Source organism: Botryllus schlosseri, chromosome 9 (genome assembly GCF_051294905.1).
Source record: "Botryllus schlosseri isolate E-star chromosome 9, Bs_hap1, whole genome shotgun sequence".
Lineage (NCBI taxonomy): Eukaryota > Metazoa > Chordata > Ascidiacea > Stolidobranchia > Styelidae > Botryllus > Botryllus schlosseri.
The window spans coordinates 741,029-760,910 of record NC_137244.1 but is presented as its reverse complement, the minus strand read 5'-3'; the positions used below and the strand labels follow the sequence as shown (position 1 = coordinate 760,910).

The window sequence follows — 19,882 nt, the reverse complement described above, 5'->3', positions numbered from 1 at the left end:
TATTTGGCCAAGGTCCAGACCACAAATTTTGGTGATCATGGAATGACGGGATTCGTTTCCAAGATATTCTACACAACAACTTATGAAATTCAACTCTAATCTGACAATGAAGCAAACAAATCCTCAGTACACTATAAGCAGGGTTGCCATCGACATGGACCAAAAAATAAGGACAGTCGAAAAATTAAATTAGCATGAAAAAGCGTTTTTGTACATGTAGGCTACTGTATTTATACGAGCCGTGGCATATCACATTCCATACTTTTCGCCAGAAACAATCTGCTCCGCAGCAACTCCCTGTTATTAGAAAGTGCTTCATGGATCTCGCGGCAGCTCAGTTCTAGGTTTACCTTTATTTAGGGCCGAAACAGCACTTCGTTAGCCCCCCCCCCAAAAAAAAATACCGTTGGTGTTGCCCCTGGGGTGATAAACCAAATTTCGTCACCTCGTTAAGACGAGGCATCAACCAAGATGGAAAAAGGCTGCACACCAAGTTTAGACAAATCATTTTGAGCGTATGGAGCAACAACTCCAGTAACAATGCTTGTCGTCTTGGTCCTGGCCGAAGAAAACTTATTTGCAATGTTGGAATCGGAGAATATTCCTTTGAACAATTGCGATGTGTAATCATTGGTGAGGAATGATTGCTGGTGTTTGACAGTATAGAATGCCTAGGTACCCTCTGCAGCTGCTGCCTTGTAGTCTGAGGTCGTTGGTGCTGATCGACTTGTGGAAAAATTATTCATTGACTGGCTCAAATTAATCATCATGACACACTTCTTGTGTTTTGGGGTATCAATGTAAGTTGAAGTAGCGGTCTCTTCTATGGCCTCCACGCAGGTTAATGTCACAATTGCAGACATTGCTATCTGCGAAACACTCGCCCTTCAATCTTCATTAGATACCGTTGAATTCTCTCTCATAATCGACACGAAAAACGTTTTCATGCCTGTTTATTTCACTAATCAGATTTAGTCTTCTTTGTAGCTAAAACTATATGCGCAAGTGCAATATAATTTGGGGAAATTTATCAATGATTTATAGCTTTACTAGTTTTTAACCAATGTGTCCACTGCACTGCGCCTTTTTTCACTACGCAATAAATGCTGCTTTCCCCACAGCTTGAGCTTATTCTGCTGTGGACCAAACAGCAGTAACCTGGCATTGATGTTTACTGCCAAAATGACGTCCGCTGCGGTAGCTTGGTACAGCCGAAACTGCTGTACCCCCCCTCACTGCCCTTGCTATCTCACCATTTAGAAGTCAAATCTTGTGGTGTGTACGTCACGAGAGTTCCTTTCATTTATGATGTCATAAAATCTCGACGAATAAGCTTAATTTCAGAATATTATGCAACATGAAACAGAGATACCAGAGGAAAACGATCGAAGTTCTGTAGCGGTTGAAAATAAGACAAAATAAGGACGCAAGTCGAAAATAAGGACATTTCTTAGAAATAAGGACAGTTGAGTTTTCTAAGACGTGGCCCTTCAAAATAGGGACAAATCTTAGAAATAAGGACGGTATGGCAACCCTGACTATAAGTGCTGAGATGATTTTTAAAGGCAATTGCTACAAGTTTTATCTGATTCCAATATGGGAGTATGCCTCCCTGAATATGATGCAATTCTGATGATAAACCAGTCATTTATTCTTATATTAGTAGCACACCACTCAAAATATATGAGGAGTTCTAAATTGGTCAAATAAAAACATGCTTCCATGCCATTAGAACTATCAGTCGGATTTATCTATAACTCCTACATATACCATAGTTAAGTATCACAAGGTATGGATAACATCAAATACATAAAATCTATTTTCAGGATAATTTCAATTCGTATTGTAAATTGGATGCGTCAATTCACATTTCATGTTGCACAGACCTACAACACAGTCAGTCGTTGATGACAGTAGGGAATGTGTCTCCATTATATCAATATTTATGGGGTGGGATTATATTGCGAAATGATTAAAATTACCAGTAAAATCACATCTTATTAGATAAGCTAAACCCTCAATGATATCAAACAAGAAACAAAATACGGTATGAGCAAATGTATAACTAGCATGTGGCTATCAAGGATATCAATATTGCTGATCTAAATTCATCATAATGATGGCATTGGGTGGCTCTGTGTGTCAAGTACACAGTGAAGTTCCAGAATGTATGGTAAGAAATAGCAAATAATTTCTACAGGGGCAAATCACTCTGAATGATATTAATTGTCAGGGTAATCTCATTCTCATGGTCTTTAAAATTGAGTCGATTTAATTGGAGCTTTCACACATCAACTCAAATATGGCACATGTAGGAAAACTTATAAACGATTTTCCAAATCCTGCAACGCTGTAGTAGAATACATGGCTATATCTCAGATCGCAGAAAGGCATAGCCTACGTGACATAATATCACTTTCAATACGACACACAAATGTCTGTACTCATCATCGTCATCTACAAATTGAAACACACGTCAGACAATGCAACATTTAGCGAGTATGTGTATTGCATTATGAATCGACAATGTATTCTTCTTATTACTTGCCTTATTTATTATCTTATTGTAATCACTAATAGATTATTCAATAGAATAGTGTATGTATTCAATTGTTTATTGAAGTTCTGTACCTACAAGAAGCTCTTCTAAATCTAATTCAAACATAGCCTATTTTTGTATTGCAAACGGACAGCAGTTCACTTTCATGATTTTGCATCCCGTCACTAAAGCCCTGCCATCATTTTTATTTTCATAATTTATGCAGCATTATTTCTTGGATTGATTATGATAACAAAATGAACATGATCGATTGGCTAGACATGTCGCTTCAAATGAGTGATTATCCACTGGGGGTCCACGAAGTATTTTCAGGGGGTCCGCGAAACCTCTAAATTTGCAAAATGGTTGATAACCTAATTTGTATTTCTTTAAATTAAGGAAATCACGAGACAGTTTAGCATGCTAAAACTTCAGAACTCAAATCAACAGAATGGCCGTCTGGGGTGAAATATCCTACTGTGCAAACTAATTTCAATTGCCAAATTGCCAATTGGCCACTGGAATAAGTATACTGCTGTTTAGAGATGTTTTGTTGGTGTTTACAAAAAATAAATATTAGCAAAAATACATTTTCCCTTGTGATATACGTAACCAACATTACAGAATAACTTCAAGATCAGCTGCTAAATAGAAATGACTAGGCTGGACGTTTTATGTTCATTAAAAAAATTTGGCTCACATAATGTTGCGGTCAAACCTTAAGCATTGCTCGTTATTATTGCTTTCGTGACCAGCTATCTTTGTGTAAATGGATTTTCGGCACTCGTTCACATCAATTCGAAAACGCCGATTTCCCAGACACGATCACATATTTCAAGAAATGCGGCTACAGAATTTGCTTCCAAATAATAAAAGTCTACCCAATCTCTACACAAATAGTATGATGTTATTTTCAAGAAAATACATTTTGTTGCTGTTTATCACCAGCCTACAGCTAAATTCAAAAGAAAACTCGAGGGGGTCTGCATGGCTCCATGACGATCCAAAAATGGTCAGCAAAGACAAGAAGATCGAGAACTACTGCTTCAACTCAAGTCTCCACAAGTAACCCATGCGGTCAATGACCAACATTTAGCTCAGCATTCAAATCCCTAGGCCTACAGATTCAAGTTTTGATATCAATTAAACCGATTACATCCTGACAAGTACTATTTTCAAGAGATATATCGATATCCATAATTCATAGTCAACATTAGCCTATACATCATCTCTATCCGATTTTACAGTCATGCCACTCAGTTACTTGCGCAGCGCACTAGAGTTAACACAATTGACTGCCCCGTAAAGTTTTCCGAACAACAAAAGTACAGAAAGCATATACTGTACCAAACAAAAAAGTAACCTATAGGGCTAGGGGCTAGCTACAAAAAGTCTTTCTGGGAAAATTTTGCATTCTTCAACCAATAATAATTCCAGGCATCTTAAATGCGCCATTAGACTATATTTTCTAGACACTGGTCCGTCAGTAATCCAGACTGGGCCTAAATTGGGCGTGACGATTCCACCATTGAGCAAAAAGACTATGTCTGGTATCCATGGATGGTCGACAATATGTGCGGGGTTCTTGCGATAACAGGCTTGGCGTATCATTCAATCAAGCCACTCTTGTGCAACAAGCAATCAGAAGGAATCCTATATGCTATGTATCATACGTATTATGTCGCAGTGGAATCAAAGTAGCTTATGTCTATTTTTCAAACTTGAAGGCTAATTTTAAAAACTAACGAAAATCAATTTTTGTGAATTTGTCACCTTTTTCGGCCATATCTTGACCATATTTATGCTTATCACATTGTTTCAAGGATAATCATGGCAAGGATAAACCCGAAAGAAAATGAAAACTTCAAGTTAATATCTCAAAACGTGTAAAAAAGCTACTTTGATTCCACAGCGACGATATAATATAGATACACACAAAACTATAAAACAAATCTGGTGACAAATTATATTGGACCATACTTGACTTTCGTTTGGTCAGCGAGCAAAACTCTTAGCATAGGCTATTTGTATGAACGTATGTAGATATATTGGATGTTGATCAGTCACTGATTATATTCTGATATACATGACCTGATGGGCATATATCCAAGGTCTACAGCAGTCTGAAGAGGTCACAACAAATTTTCAGTTCGATATAGTAACTTATACTCACAATTCTGTGTCATCAAGTAGACTATATTGTAAAGAGGAAACTCCCCCAGGCCCCAGATAAGACAGATGGTATTCGCATTTCAATAAGATATTTTTCAGGCCTATGGCACTATGCATACATCCATATTACATACTGAGCACGTTGAGATTTCAAGTTCTTTTAGTGGGACGTGCCTCATATGGCAGCTGTGTGTCTAGGACTATTAGTCTATTACAAACACAGGGTATAAATTGGTTCGGATTCTTACTTAGGAATGCCGGTACGGAGAAGTAATTATAATCTCAAAGCTGCAGATATTTCTTATGGGCGTGACGGTAATCATTTCAGCATCTATGAGAAAGCTAATGGTAACTCGTTTTAGTATAGAAACACTATCAACATCAAAACAGAAACCCATTACTATATGATGCCATGAACTGTCAATGTCAAGACAGAATGTCATTATACAGGTTCGGTAGTACTAGTATCAAAAGATTACATGGCGAAACGTCATAACGATGTCACATGCACGGTAACGGTGTGTGGCATATGGATCTTGCACCGGTTTGTCGGGATTTATGGTACGAATAACACAGATCCGGGGCGCATCGGCGCTGGCAATACCTCTCTTCGCCCACATGATCAGAGTTAGCGGTAGAGCTGCGGTGTAGAGCTGCTGTACATCCATTTTTGAAATATTAAGATTTAGTTTAGCCCACTGATTCTCTAACTTTTTTAGACACGTTCCCTTAACGACAGTGAATATTTCGTGCCCCCTTATCGCCATAGCACACAATAAAACCAGAAAGTTAGCAATCCTTACATATAGTTTGATGGTATGGAAGGTTATGACTGTTGATGAGAGAATTCTCTAATACGAAATTCAGACTTGGCCCGTGTGTCGTAATTACAGCAATACTGATAATACTCCATTGCCTAATATCGGCAATCTAAAATGACCTGTTGAGATAAAACCAGGGTTTCGGCTGATCTGCGATAGTAATCAATTCGCTACACAGGGCACACACCTAAAAAACAAATCAAACATAGGCAACACGAAGACATAACCTTCTTGCCAGATCTGAAAATCGTTGAAGATTGCAATTTATTGAAAATCTGTACTCCGGGCATTATGGTTCGAGAAGATGCGGAATTGTGATATTTTATACACAATTTCAATGCCCGCTGTATAAGCTATCGTAAAACTTTTCAAAAAGAGGATTTCGAGACGAATTTTCGTGTGGACTCGCCGACTCCATGTCGAAGTCTTGACGATATAAATGCAGTGATCCGAAGCTTCGACCTTTCACTTTGCGATGCGGGTTTATACTTTATATAGCTCAGTGGGGTTTATAGGTTTATACCACTGAGCTATGTAAACACTTTATACTTCATCATCATCATCATCATTGGTTTATTAGCAATTTTATCAGTTCAATACACCACAAAAAATGCGATACAATGAATAGACAGGAAGATGTCGAAGCGACTTGGATTTGTCTATGGAACCAGACACCCACCTTGTCCTAGGCCAGTGGTTCCCAACCGGTGTGCCACGGCACACTAGTGTGCCAATCAGGGCCGTAACTGCCGCACCCCAAACCCCCCAATTGGGGAGGGGGCCGAGCTCGAAAGGGGCCCCAAATTTTTTGGTGAATTAGCATAAATTTATAGGGTATTTTTTTAAACTTTATGCAACTTTTTCAAAAAATTTCGCGCTGCGCGCGATTTCAAGTTGCCAAATGTTATGATTATTGGGTACTCTTCCCCCAACACAAAACACGCAAGATTTAAAGAAATGGGCATATCGGCGTTGACCATTACCGCGCCACGACGCACCAAGACATATACAGTATTAGGCCATCATGTATCACGTGACTCCAAGAAGCGTGCCAGAACGATCGTCAGCGAGAAACCTTGACCGAAAAGGACTGCCCTTACGGTGACCGAAAACTTCGTTATATATACGAAATAGATATAGGTTTATTTGTTCATAGGCGCCTAAATGACTGGCGCCGAATGTTCCTGTCTTGGTAGTCTGAACCTCACAAGACAAATACCACCCCGCAGGGAAAAATTAGATGCCAGTGAAGAAATACCAATTTGAAATCGCGTGATCTATTAGTTTAGTACGTTTGGGCGACCCTATATTTTTTGATATAGCAGACAGGAGGTCACGAAGTAACATCATGTAACGAAGTCGTACCAATAACGAGTCCACCCGTCAGAAGATGTTTAATTACTATTACGGGCTCTACAGTTTCAAAGACACCTCACTCAGCTCTCCCGGTAAATCTGATTACGCGGGTAGAGAAGACAAGAAGAAATTGATAGCAATATATGTGCAATTCCCGGTCTTATTGACCGATTTTATCATAAATTATGAAAAAATTTTCGCGCTTGGCGCTGGCTAACTGAACAATACAGTACAACTGTAATTTCGTGGCAAAAGCGAACAACGTGATTGGGAGGGGGGTCGGTTTATCACCCTATGGAAGCCCAAGACTCAAGTTTTTTGGGGGCCTGACAAAGTGGTGTTACGGCCCTGGTGCCAATTGGACTGCTCAGGTGTGCCGCGAGAAAATGTGGTAAACTATGTCGGAAAAATCCCAATTTTGAGTGTGTCATTGTTGGTTTTTGTATTGAATTTACCCGATCAAGACACGCGATGCACAATCCGATGCAATGAACAGATATATATATATATATATATATATATATAAGGATGCCGAAGCAACCGTAGTTACGGTATCTCAATCTAGTATTTCAATCTGGCATCCCCGTTAGGTCATGGATTGAGTCTTTCTCTGGACTTTTTATTGTAAAGACGCTCTGAGCACAGCAGCGCATAGGGGCGGATAATCTAATAAATCTGCAACGCTTTGTTACTTGCAACTGCACTGCCATGAATCAAACTGGGGCCTCCACCGTCAATGGGTGTGATATGCTAGTTTGCCCACATAGTAGCATCTGTAGCATTTAGGACGGTGATAACTAAACTCGGGTAATTGGACCGTGATATTGAGGTGTGGCCGAAGTGTTCACCTTTTTCTTGCCACCCCCATCACAACCGGAGGCAGAACAGGGACATGACGCAGGTTGATGACCTTTTTGTGCTTCTATTTGTAGTCGTATTCTTGCCATGCCTTCGTCATCGATGATCATTTTACACCATGCCGATATTACATATTTTGATTCCTGAGATGCCAACTTATAGCACGGCCCACTTTTTGTAAGGCACTGCTTTTGCAGATCGTAGGACGAGTAGGAGCCTACATAAACCTCCAACACCCAGGAAGGCATTCTTACCATCGAGAAATGAACTCATTTGAAAGTGATGTTCACCTGTAAAAATTAGAATTGCCAACATAGCCATTCACAACTCGATTGTTAGGTAGCGTGCCAGCACTGCAGTTAAAATGAAGGCTCAGTGCGCAATGTTATGTTGCAGGCGACAAAATCGGGAATTGAGAAGTAAAGTTGATCAAATTATATCAGTTACAAAATTCCCCTCCGCTGAGGTTTATTATCCCGTTTGTTGGAACTACAATTGAACTGCGGGTGGCTGCTAGTAAGACTATTGAGGTATACTATCCTCACAGGTGCTATTATATCTGCGTGGAAATGCGTTTGGCATTCATAATACACCTCAGTATTTGTTATTGGCGATCGTGATGGACTCTTCGATGCGACGGTTAATTACATCGACAATGCGGTAGTGGGCAGACTTCATTGTCAAGTCAATCTTATGAAATTAAGCTGAACCTGAAGTTTGAACGATATCTCAGCAGGCCAGTTATATGGTAACAGAGGTAATAGCTGATAATTCAAAACCTCACATGGAAACGGATAAAGCTCTTCTTCCGGCCTGCAATAAAATTGTAAAAAAATGTTTGAGAAGAATTGAAAACGAGTCCCATGTCAAATGATACCATTCGTAGACGTAGGCATATTTGTGAGATGTCCGCAGAGATAAAAGAAAACTCAAGCAGAGAAACGCCAACTTGAGTGCTCCGAAAAGGTAGCAGTACTTCGTCAGTGACCACCTCTGTAAAACTATGGTTGCTGCTATACGCATTATGGTAGAGTTCGGAACCACTGTGCTAGTGTGTCGCGAACTAGTTTTAATTTTCGAAGTGTGCCGCGAGGTCAAAAAGGTTGGGAACCACTGTCCTAGGCGAGAGGAGGCATGCGCACTGAATGAGTGTAAAGAAGACAGTATAGAAAAAGAATGCGACAAGAATAGGGCGGCATGTCATGGGAAGCGAGATCGATAGGTCAGTCGTGGTCCGGTAATCATGAGGATAAACTGTATTTATTAGTAATTGCTTGTATTTCGACTTGAATGTGGACATGCTCGTCGACTGTCGGGTGGCCGGCGGGATACTGTTCCACACATCAGGTCCGGCATATTTTATAGAGCGATGATCTTTTCGGTCGATCATATGATATTTGGGCGACGTGGACGCGCGTGTGTTGTACTTTTCGGAAACTAGAAATCGCCAAGTTTATGTATCAGTTCCATCCCAGCAAACACCCGATGTCCAGTTGACTTCCTGCGGAAAAGACGCAGGACGCCCAGTGTTACTTCCCTGGAGTGGATTTGTCGACTACTAGAAGCGTCCTAAACACTTCCTGAGTTGGTCTACTATGGACGTGAAGCGACTCCATATGGACTCATTGGATCTGCTGTGAACGTGACGTGACTCCCTATGGATGCGTCAGACCTACTGTGGACGCGACGTGACTCCCTATGGATATGTCATTTACCACCTGTTCTATTCCTCAGGATTACCATATCAGGACTCCCCTCCTAACCTGGTGCAATTACATGGAATTCAACATCATATAAACTAACGAACTGTTTATATTGGGTTACTGTAAAACGACAATTGCAAAATACAAGTACAACATTAACTAATGAACTATTACTGATAAACAAAGTTCAGGCTTACGTGAAAAATCGATCAGGAAATCACTACGAATAAATGTGTCAGTGGGATTTTGCATATAACAGCAAGTTCTAAGTCAATTTTATATTACCATTACAAACATTTCAATTGAAGTGCATCATGAAATTAGAAATAAACGTGTCACATGACTTTGAAAAAGTACAACTGCTAATACAACTAAAACAGGGAAAAGCATGGAGCAATCATAAGTAAAATTTACATTGCATATTATAAAACAATGCATCATTTGCACCGCATCATGTTAAGAGCGCGAGTGCGTATTCGCAATAAACTTGGTTGCAACAACAGTTTTCTTCTTGGTCTTTGTTTTGCCTGAAACATATACAACAATGTCAGCAAATCATTTGTAGAGCCACTCTGCTGACATAGCACATGAAATTTGCGTCAGAGCTGCTTCAATTTCTATTCCCTCATGCATTAATTGTGATCCGCTACTTCTACTTGTGCTGAGTGATAATTTATGACGATACTACAATGTCTACTCGAGTACGGGAGCTTCTGACGTTGTGATACAGAGTATGAAACCCGTCAATCAAATTATATTGTGGAAACACCTCAAGTACATACTTCAGTACTTTCCAGAACTTCTACTTTACCTAAAATAGTTTTGATAAGCCATGTATATCGCTGCTTGAGTGCTTGAACCCGAGTAGAAATACATTGCGTTACTCTTACTTGTACTAGACTACTGACGCTACAAATATTTCTAATTGAGTGCTGAACATGATTGCTTTCCTTATCTCTGTTTAAAAGCATACAACTACGACATTCCTCAAGTCTCCATATTTTGACCATGTCGACACTTGGAAGTAGTTTGATGTCTTGTAAATCGCTATTTATACTATTTAGTACGGTACTAACGATGAATACTTTGACCACCTTTATTTGGAACTTATCACCTACTACAACTAGGGCTTGCCACGAATCTGAATAGAGCAACGATAAGTCGGAACAGATGATCTTTTAGGGTACATAAATTGTATTCAACAAGAATTAGAATTCCGATTCTATGTACCACTGCGAGGCCTAAAAACATAGATTCGTCATATCGCAGAACACGGCACATGTAGGACGTAGCTACGCACGATCGTGTGAATGACAAATGTATTGTCTCAAAGTACAATAAAATAGGAATTATCTTAAATCTAAAAAACATTCTTCGATATGATGTAGAGCCGGTATTCATTTTCTTCGAATTCGCATACGAGATAGATATTTCAACTTTTCCTTGTTCATAATGTTGTCACATCATATAGAGCAGAGGCTTCAAATTCAAATGTGGTCGCAGGTCAATTTCCGGATTTTTGACGACGCAGCAAGATAGGGATATTCAATGTATAATTTCCATGTAGGCCTTATTTGACGGGAGCTTGCAGACAGGCATTCCACAAACATCTCGAGAATATAATTTACTATTGTATTATTCACGTTTGACACGAAAAAATCACAGTTTTGAATATTTCAATAAAATTATTTTTGTGCTGGGCATAATTTGTTAAAATAATGAGTTATAGAGATGATGCAATAGGATGCATCATGACATCATCAAACTCTGGGTTATACTATTTCAGTTGGTGGACCTTTGACGTGTCACAGTTGTATTTTAACCGATTGGCACCGGCTGCAATTTTCGAAAAATTTTACTTCATTTTTCAAAATCGAAAAATGGTACCTTAGTGGGATGCGAACACCTTAACCAAGGTATCATTCGATTCAAAACTTCCACGCGCAACCGACTGCGCCACTCATATCATCACAAGCGACGTGCCTGGCTACTTATATCAAGAGCAAGCTGAGAAAACGTTGATGAGAAACGGAATAACTTTACTGTGCTCTTTACAGATCTTAATATAGATATGTGGTGACAGTAGGATCTTATGAATCGCATTGGTGAGGAAAGCATGGTCATAGAGATGCCTCGGACGATCTATTACGCCATATAGTATTGTTTCTGCATTAGATACAGTGCAGCCTGTTTGCACCGTAAACACGCGCCAGACCGCAGAGTGAGTGAGTCATCGGCGAGAGAGCGAGTGACGCGCATATATTCATTAGGTAGCGTTAGATACAGGTCATTGACAGAGCTTATAAAGCACATAAATGGGTCACTTTAGTATTGATAAACGGAGATTGTCGTGCCCTAACCACAAGGACAAACCACAAACGCATATCATCACTACAACGTAAGGTTTATGGCGTTAATTTATAGCCCATCATACAAACATTATGCACACGCTTGCGGGGAATGCAAACTGAGTAGTATTGGTCTTATTGCGATATATATACATGACTATTAGCTGTTAGTCTGATGTAGATATAATCTTATGGCCATGTAATCTTTACAGAAACAATCTAAGAATGTCTATTACTAATAGAAATAAGGATATATCACTTTATATTACGGATATTCGTCCCCGCGTTTGAGACTAGCGTATGGTAGTCTGCAGGAATTATCTTCGCGGTTTTCAGAAGCGGCCTTGGGGTGGCTTAGGCATAACCAATGTTGTTTATTTTGGCCTTGTAGGTGGAGATTGACTAGTTCTATTGAAAGAGACAAACCGCCAATGCTTATCATTACTACAACGTAAGATATATATCGACATACGACAGCTCTTTGTATATCCAGATGCACGCTTTTGCATAGGTATAATCGCTGAGTAATATTGTGCGTATTTCGAATTATACTTGACCATTAGCCGTTATTTGGAATAATATAGGCAGGAACAATCCACAGACACAATCTATGAAAGTCTATGGCTATTAGAACACGATATATATCACGTTATGTGACGGATATTCATCCATCTGCTTGAAGCTGGTACGGTAGTCTGCGGGAAACTGCTTCCCGATTTTCAAATGCAACCTTGAGCGGTGTGGAGCTAACTAGCGTTGTTTTAGCAACAAAAAAAACAGAAGCCGACAATCCCTATTCATAGCAACAAACTACTGCTGGTTATGACTAATAAAACCAAATGTACGACAGTGTATATGACGGGTATGAGGAACGCGCGTCTGCGAAATGATGCTTCGGCGGATATTGTTGTCACGCGGCCTATCACATAGCTTTTGAACAGCTTAGATGTAACTAATATCAGATATAAAGATATGTGTGGACTTGTATGGACACTAGCTTTTCACAGAAAGAAACAACTATGCTCTAAGACGGCTAGAACAAAACATACAGTACGTTATGTGAGAGTGGTCAATGACGCGCGCGTTGCCGAAAGAGTGTATTTTGCAACATATTTATCTACGGTATTTGATATCCGATTTCGACGTCTTAGATATAATATATATCAAATAATATGGTATCAATGAACTTGCACAAACAATATCTATCCGTAGAAATAAACAGCAACGACCTAGCACGATTAGAACGGGATATAAAGTGGTTCTGATACAGTACGCTTCCCTCTAACGGCAATGGGTAAAAATACCCACGCCGGCGCCAAACGGTTAAAATCTACTGAAATTTGATCTGGTATCAGAGCATTTGAGCGGTGTAGCCTAATCCGGGTTTTGATATAGTCGTGATAAGTAGGCTGTTGCTACTGTCATTACCAAAGTCAAATTAATTCAGAATTAGATGTTGGCTTCGATTATTATTGGAACATATCAACAACTTTAGCCATAGTAATAGCATTGTTTCTTAGCCTTAGCGATCGCACACTTCATGCTACTCATAAGATTTCTAGCAGCCCAAAATTTATTTTCAACACAATTTCTGATGGTACTTATATTAAAATCAGATAGTCAATTCACATAAAATTGCGCATAGCACGAGAACCACAGCATATAGGTCTAATTCCACGATGCATATCGTACCACAAAAGGGTCTACGGGCCCTGTTCAAGAACCCCTGGGATAGAATAGAGCACAAAATCTTCTTTTAGAACTTTTTACTTCATTTTGAAGTGAATTTTACAAGCCTGGTAAATGGCTAATTGTACAGTAGAAATTCAAGGCGTTGCAACTATTTAAACTCCGGTGCAAACAATATGTACTTTGACCACCAACTATGATTAAACGCTAAGATGCCTACGCAACACCTCGACCAAATCTACTTTTTCAAACTTATTATTAGTATACTTTCCAGAAGTGCATTATCTACTTCCATTTCGAGTAGATTTAACGCAACTTTAAAGTTGTTACCTCTAGGTGTGTATAAATCCATAACATTACATCTACTTCAGTTCAAAAGATGATTACTTTCACAGCCTCTGGTTTCCATGAAGTGTATTCAATGTTTTATACCTTTTGACTTTTTCCTGAGGATGACGCAGCCACGATTTTACAGCAACGCTTGTTCCATGTGGCAGTAGTTCTTCCGAACGTTTTTGGTTCCAGTCATCAAGACATACTTTGTACAGTGTTCTTGACGTTGTTGAACACTATCAATTGAAGACATTGCCGATCTAAATAATCAAAGATATTATAATGTTTGTAGTGAAGCCATTTGTCAAGAAGCCAAGCCAGGAATCTAGAATATCCTGTAAAAAAAAGACAATGAAGTTCAAGCTGGACCATTCGCACATTCTACTCACTACAATGACTAATCAGTAGGGCTGAGCACATTGGTATGGTTACTCAAATCTCGAACGACTATCAATTCTTATGATTCGAGCCAAGTATGTGACTATTTTCAAGACAGCCTACTGAAATTACACGCTCTGTGCCACTATAACAATGCAGTTTATAATAAAATTATAGTTCCACCCAGCACGTTTTAGCAGCTCGATTGCGAACCACTGTCAATTGTATATTTCCGCATCATCGATGGCACTTTTTTCAGGGTAATAAATTGCTAATTAATGAAATATCATAAATCATCATATATAGTTCGTAACTTCAACTTACATAATTTAACATCTTGATCCATGAACAATGCACCACTGCGGCGCCTTCCTCTGAAGTTTAGAACTACATAACATTGCCTGTTCAATATCTAGTCTCCTGGTAGAAATGAAGTAACTTTGTATACACAAACACAGATATGTCCCATCCATATATAGTAAGAATCCATTGATAATAAGGTTGTGTTTTCTTATCGACGGCAAGATGACCATGAGCAATCAGCCTTCCTTAGGGCCCATCCATAGCCTACTTTTTTGATACTGCTGCAATGTAAGCAATGTTTCCGTGTATATATACTAATATCGAAAGTTATAATCAAGCAATAAAAGTATGCACGGAGGCCGTGCCAACATTGCGGTAACATTGCCAACAACCCGTCTGCACCAGGCCATGAACATGTTAAGTTTATAGAGTTTATAATTGGTTTAGTGTTTGAGTATCCTTTGATTAGAGCGAGGTTAAAGATGGGCTAACAAACTATTATAATGTTGTTCCTAAAATACCCTAAATATAAACCAATATTGCCAAAAATTCTTACATGTTCACTGAAAGCCTCAATTATTTTATTAACGCTATTATAGATGGTTATGGTTATATACTGTTGTGGACACAAAAATACGAAAATGGATGTTAATGTGATGCTACAATCTTCATGCATCCACAAATTCAGCAATCTCACATTCCATAAAGGAACATTCCACATTTCTGTAAGCCTATACATAACATTTCAAAATTTAGTATATACCGATATGTTATAAAATACCGGTACATTACTTTATGCGGCATCTGGTTTGCTGATTGGGTCCTGCAGTCCTAGGAAATCCTTGTAAAACTTTTCACAAGATGCACATGAAATGGCAAGTTATTGCTTGTGAGACATTATGGAACAGAGCACAATAAATCAGACTTCTATGATCAATACATTATCATATAGTATCAAATGTAGCCTACTACAAGAATTATCGGCTTGCATGAGTTACCGATTAGCAGCGGGTCGATCAATTCCGTCTGTAGGTGATATTACAGCCGTGTCACTATAATCATATAATCGAATTCATTATATCGCATCAGCAGTTCATGATGATCGAGACTATTGCTGTTTATTAAATATAGCACTCAAATACCAAGCTCCCTGCCCTTCCGGTACTCATGATAGAGACATCTCACAGTCCACGCTGTTAACGTTTCCAATTATGAACTAAACCATTACTGTGATAATTCGTCCCTCCGCCATTGCTACATACGGTGATCAAATTGAATTACACGCGCGGCGCATGCGCGATGCTCGCCAAATAGAAGAAGGCAGGCTTCTGGTTTTATGGTTGGATGAATCTGAAGCAGAGATGCCACTCCTGGGTTTTTCCACCCAGATCTGGGTTTTTTGAGCATCACCTGGGTTTCTGGGTTTTTATCTTTGAAATCGGGGTTTTTTTCAACATCCAGTTCGCCAGGTCAATTTTAAGCTCGAAAATTAATTATTAGATATCGTAAAATGCACGCACTTCAGTTCGCCATTGTCGATGGATTTTGCTGGTCTTGTAACGACAGAGTGTTGAGAATCTATTTCCCTACTGAAATGAGAGGCTTCGGCTTGATGCGATGGAGCTTCATTGAATGGTAACTTCCAGGTCGCAGAAAGTCATGTTCATATAGGACGATTGCCAGTAGCGAACTTGGCACTTCGTGAACAATTCGGCATGTGTCGATAAATATCATGTAACTGTAGGGCAGGGGCGGGCAACTTCTGCAGTCGGCGGGCCGGATATAGGAAAATTAGGTACTTGGAGGGCCGGATTGCTGAATCGACACATTATTCACCCATTTATCCACATACACAAGGAATAAATCGTATTTAATGAATGTATTTTAACGACAGTAATGCCACTTCAAAGCCAGTTCTCGCCGATATGGACGAGGATATAATGTGGATTTGAGAACAGCATTGTCATATAGGCGCCGCCATGTCTGCTTCTCTCTGATCATAGTGTCCTATATAGTGTGAACACAAGCAAATCTCACGGCTCAGTGAAATTGGTCTACGTCACACGTTCCATTTGGTCAAAGGAAATTTGACGGTAGTTTTTGACCGACTTGCCGAGCATTAAATTTGATAAAACGGGTATCAATCGAAAGCTACCGCGGTGCTGGTTGCGAAAATAAAATTCTATTCTGCTCGAGGTTCTGGAACCCCCAAAATCAGCCTTGAATGTTGCATTGTAACGGAGTTTGGTATTGTGACGCAGCCATGCCGTCTGAGCAGCTCAGGAGCAAGCGCGCACGAGAGTGAGTGTGAATGCTCATTGCTCAATCGGTTGCGCAACAATGGCCAATACGCTTGCGGTTTACTCTGCTCCTCACCCGCTCCCAGACGACATAGTGGCGTCACAATACCAAACTCCGTTACGATGGAACATTCGAAGCTGATTTTGGGGGGTTCCAGGACCACGAGCAGAATAGAATTTATATTTTCGCAATTAATACCGCGATAGCTTTCGATTGATACACGTTTTATCAATTTTAATGCTTGGCAAGCCGGTAAAAAATTACCGCCAAATTGCCTTTGACCAAAGGGAAAGTGTGACGTAGACCTATTTCACTGAGCCGTGAGATTTGCTTGTGTACACACCTTATAGGACACTATGCTGTGCTCAATCAACTCACGGTGCAATCCCTAATTCATATTTCAAGGTGTTCGATAAGCCCGGTATACCCCAAATTTACCAATATATCAATTCATCAGGGATGAGTAGGTGATGAGATAGCGTCGTTGTTGAACTGTGTGACCTATTTTATCTCGATATTAAATTCATGCGGACCGCGGCATCTACGAAATTTGAAAAGCGGCCCACGACCCGTTTTGAGTTGGCGTCCCCTGGCATAAACGGTGTCTTACAAAATGCCTACAAGTGTGCCGTGCTACAAGTCGGCGGTTACGGAATCAAAAATTAGAAATATCGGTCTGGTGTAAATGACCATTGTAGTCTACCAACACCATGATTACCACAAACGATATTAGGGTTGAGTACATCATAAATGCCGATAATGCAAGTCTTCTCGCTTCGACGAACTTACGTGCAAGCTCCACTCGCACGCTGCGCATACAAATAACATACAGTCACTAAAATTTGACGCAGTAAGCAAGTAGCGGGGTATCTCGGCAGACTGTAGCCGCGGGCCACATTATCATTAGGGCTGGGCAAAATCGAGTATCTGAGTGATTCGATTCTGAATCACGTATTATGCTTCGAGTCGAGTCGAGTATTCGAGTATCACTCATTATGACGTCACAACAAAATGTAATATGTCAAAGTTCAAATACGTACCTTTTGTGCCACCACAAATAATATAATGCCTGTTATCCATCACATTCAGGATACCTTGGTACTGCCGTAACTTTGTACGATATGTTTCGTATACTGCGATACTGCCAATCAAGGTTTCAAGGCTTCCACAGTGGAAAATAGTATCGAAACCATTATTCTCGCTGATAAAATAACTTTCAGTAGCGACGAGCGTATAATTTCAGTACTCGAAAAAATCGTCTTTTGCTACTCGACTCGAATCATTAAAATAATTACTCGATTCAGATTCGAGTACTCGAATCATTGTGCCCAGCCCTAATTATCATATAAGACGAAAAACTGTCCGCGGGCCGGACAAAATCCCTTCGCGAGCCGGATCCGGCCCGCGGGCCGTATGTTGCCCACCCCTGCTGTAGGGTATGCACAAGCACATGAACAGACCCGGTGATGATCCGGCTAATATAATCCTATTGTTATCTGAGTACATATATAGTTCCAACAGGGACACTCCGAGAGAGAGAGAGAGAGAGAGATAGTTAGTTGGACACCCCTAGCAAGTTAATCAATCAGAGCCATTGGTTATCAGCACAATCGAACCTTGACCCTGAATTTCACGATTTGGCAGTTATCTATTTCCACTATTCATTGGTCTGTGATTATTCCAAATAAAAGTGATTGTCGTAGGATTAATCAATCAAAAGCAACTTTCAATCTGTTCAGGTCGTTGAAAATACATGAAATAATCCTTAGAAATAGGGAATGAATGGCATTGCATTGAACTTTCGTAGCGCGATGATATAATTAGTACCGGTACACTATTAGGTATTCACGCTGCGCCCCAATAGTTTCATTGTGATGTGTCGAAAGGAAAACAACATGTTTTTTGTGCGATTCGCAGTGTTAACCAAGCAATATGTGTATTATGAACTGTTGTAAATTCAATATCAAAGGCTTCAATGACTGTATGAGTGTATTCGACGACTATCAGGCTCCACTTTCACAGCTATCTCATGTCTTTTGAGTGAAATATAGGATCTGGGTTTTTCTGGGTTTATTTCGCCTCCACATCTGGGTTTTTCCGAAATATCCCAGTGGCATCTCTGATCTGAAGCAACAGGCGTGTTCGACTCCATTATCGAAATAGCCGAGAGGATTGCTTACTGCGTTGTTCCGTGATTGGAATAGTCATCACAATCCCATCATGACGATTATCAAGTTCTGATATCGGAATATTTCACATGCATTACGAGTATTTGCCCCTGATGTGGGCATTTTCGACCCAGTAATGTCACAATAAAATAAGCCACTGTGTCTCTGTATCGCACATTATATCGAGCCTCTTTAGCACTGTGCGACCGCAATGATCGACAGCCGGGCTTGTGAAGTTCCACGCGATGAGAAAGTCACACCATATCAACATTCACGGCTTCACTCCACTAGATTTCACTTGTATCGTGACTGTATTCAACACAACTTATTCAGCATTGACTGCAGAATAATGCACATTTGAGTTCATAGAAACGATTTCCCAGTAAGGACATCCAAATCAACTCCTGTGTTGGTGGCATCAAGGCATCACACTATTATGACATCCACTGGAATGGTCATTGGTGACTGGCATAGGAGCACTCTTAAAGTTACTTCCTCTGGGGGTCTCTTGGAGTTACATAATTGGACGTCAATTTGTGACATACTGAGCAAGTCCTCAGTCACTAAAAGTGGGACGTGGGACGACTGGGCACAATTGTGGACGTACCCGTAAGTCCGTGGGAGATCGGGTGTTTGCTGGGATTGCGGTCGTTGCCCCCAATATTTCAATGACTTCTTTACCTCGGAATTAAAAGCGCACAAGTACAACACACGCGCGTCCACGTCGTCCAAATATCATATGATCGACCGAAAAGATCATCGCTCCATCAAATATGCCGGACCTGATGTGTGGAACAGTATCCCGCCGGCCATCCGACAGTCGACGAGCATGTCCACATTCAAGTCGAAATACAAGCAATTACTACTAAATAAATACAGTCCATCCTCAAGATTACCGGACCACGACTGACCT

At 40.1% G+C, this 19,882-nt stretch overlaps 2 protein-coding genes and 1 long non-coding RNA gene across 3 annotated transcripts in view; all 3 read right to left on the bottom strand.

Annotated features, from left to right (window-relative positions):
* Positions 1 to 19,882, bottom strand: part of LOC145447014 (alkaline ceramidase 2-like) — a 454,308-nt gene that overhangs the window by 160,905 nt on the left and 273,521 nt on the right. The gene's annotated exons all lie outside the window — the stretch shown is intronic.
* The window catches only part of LOC145447026 (uncharacterized), a 185,021-nt gene that overhangs the window by 83,659 nt on the left and 81,480 nt on the right, over positions 1 to 19,882 (bottom strand). The gene's annotated exons all lie outside the window — the stretch shown is intronic.
* LOC145446750 (uncharacterized) lies at positions 9,541 to 15,871 on the bottom strand. Its single transcript, XR_013917339.1, has 3 exons — positions 14,522 to 15,871; positions 13,919 to 14,079; positions 9,541 to 9,976 (listed from the first exon to the last, which is right to left on the bottom strand). It is a non-coding gene; the product is annotated as an uncharacterized LOC145446750 (long non-coding RNA).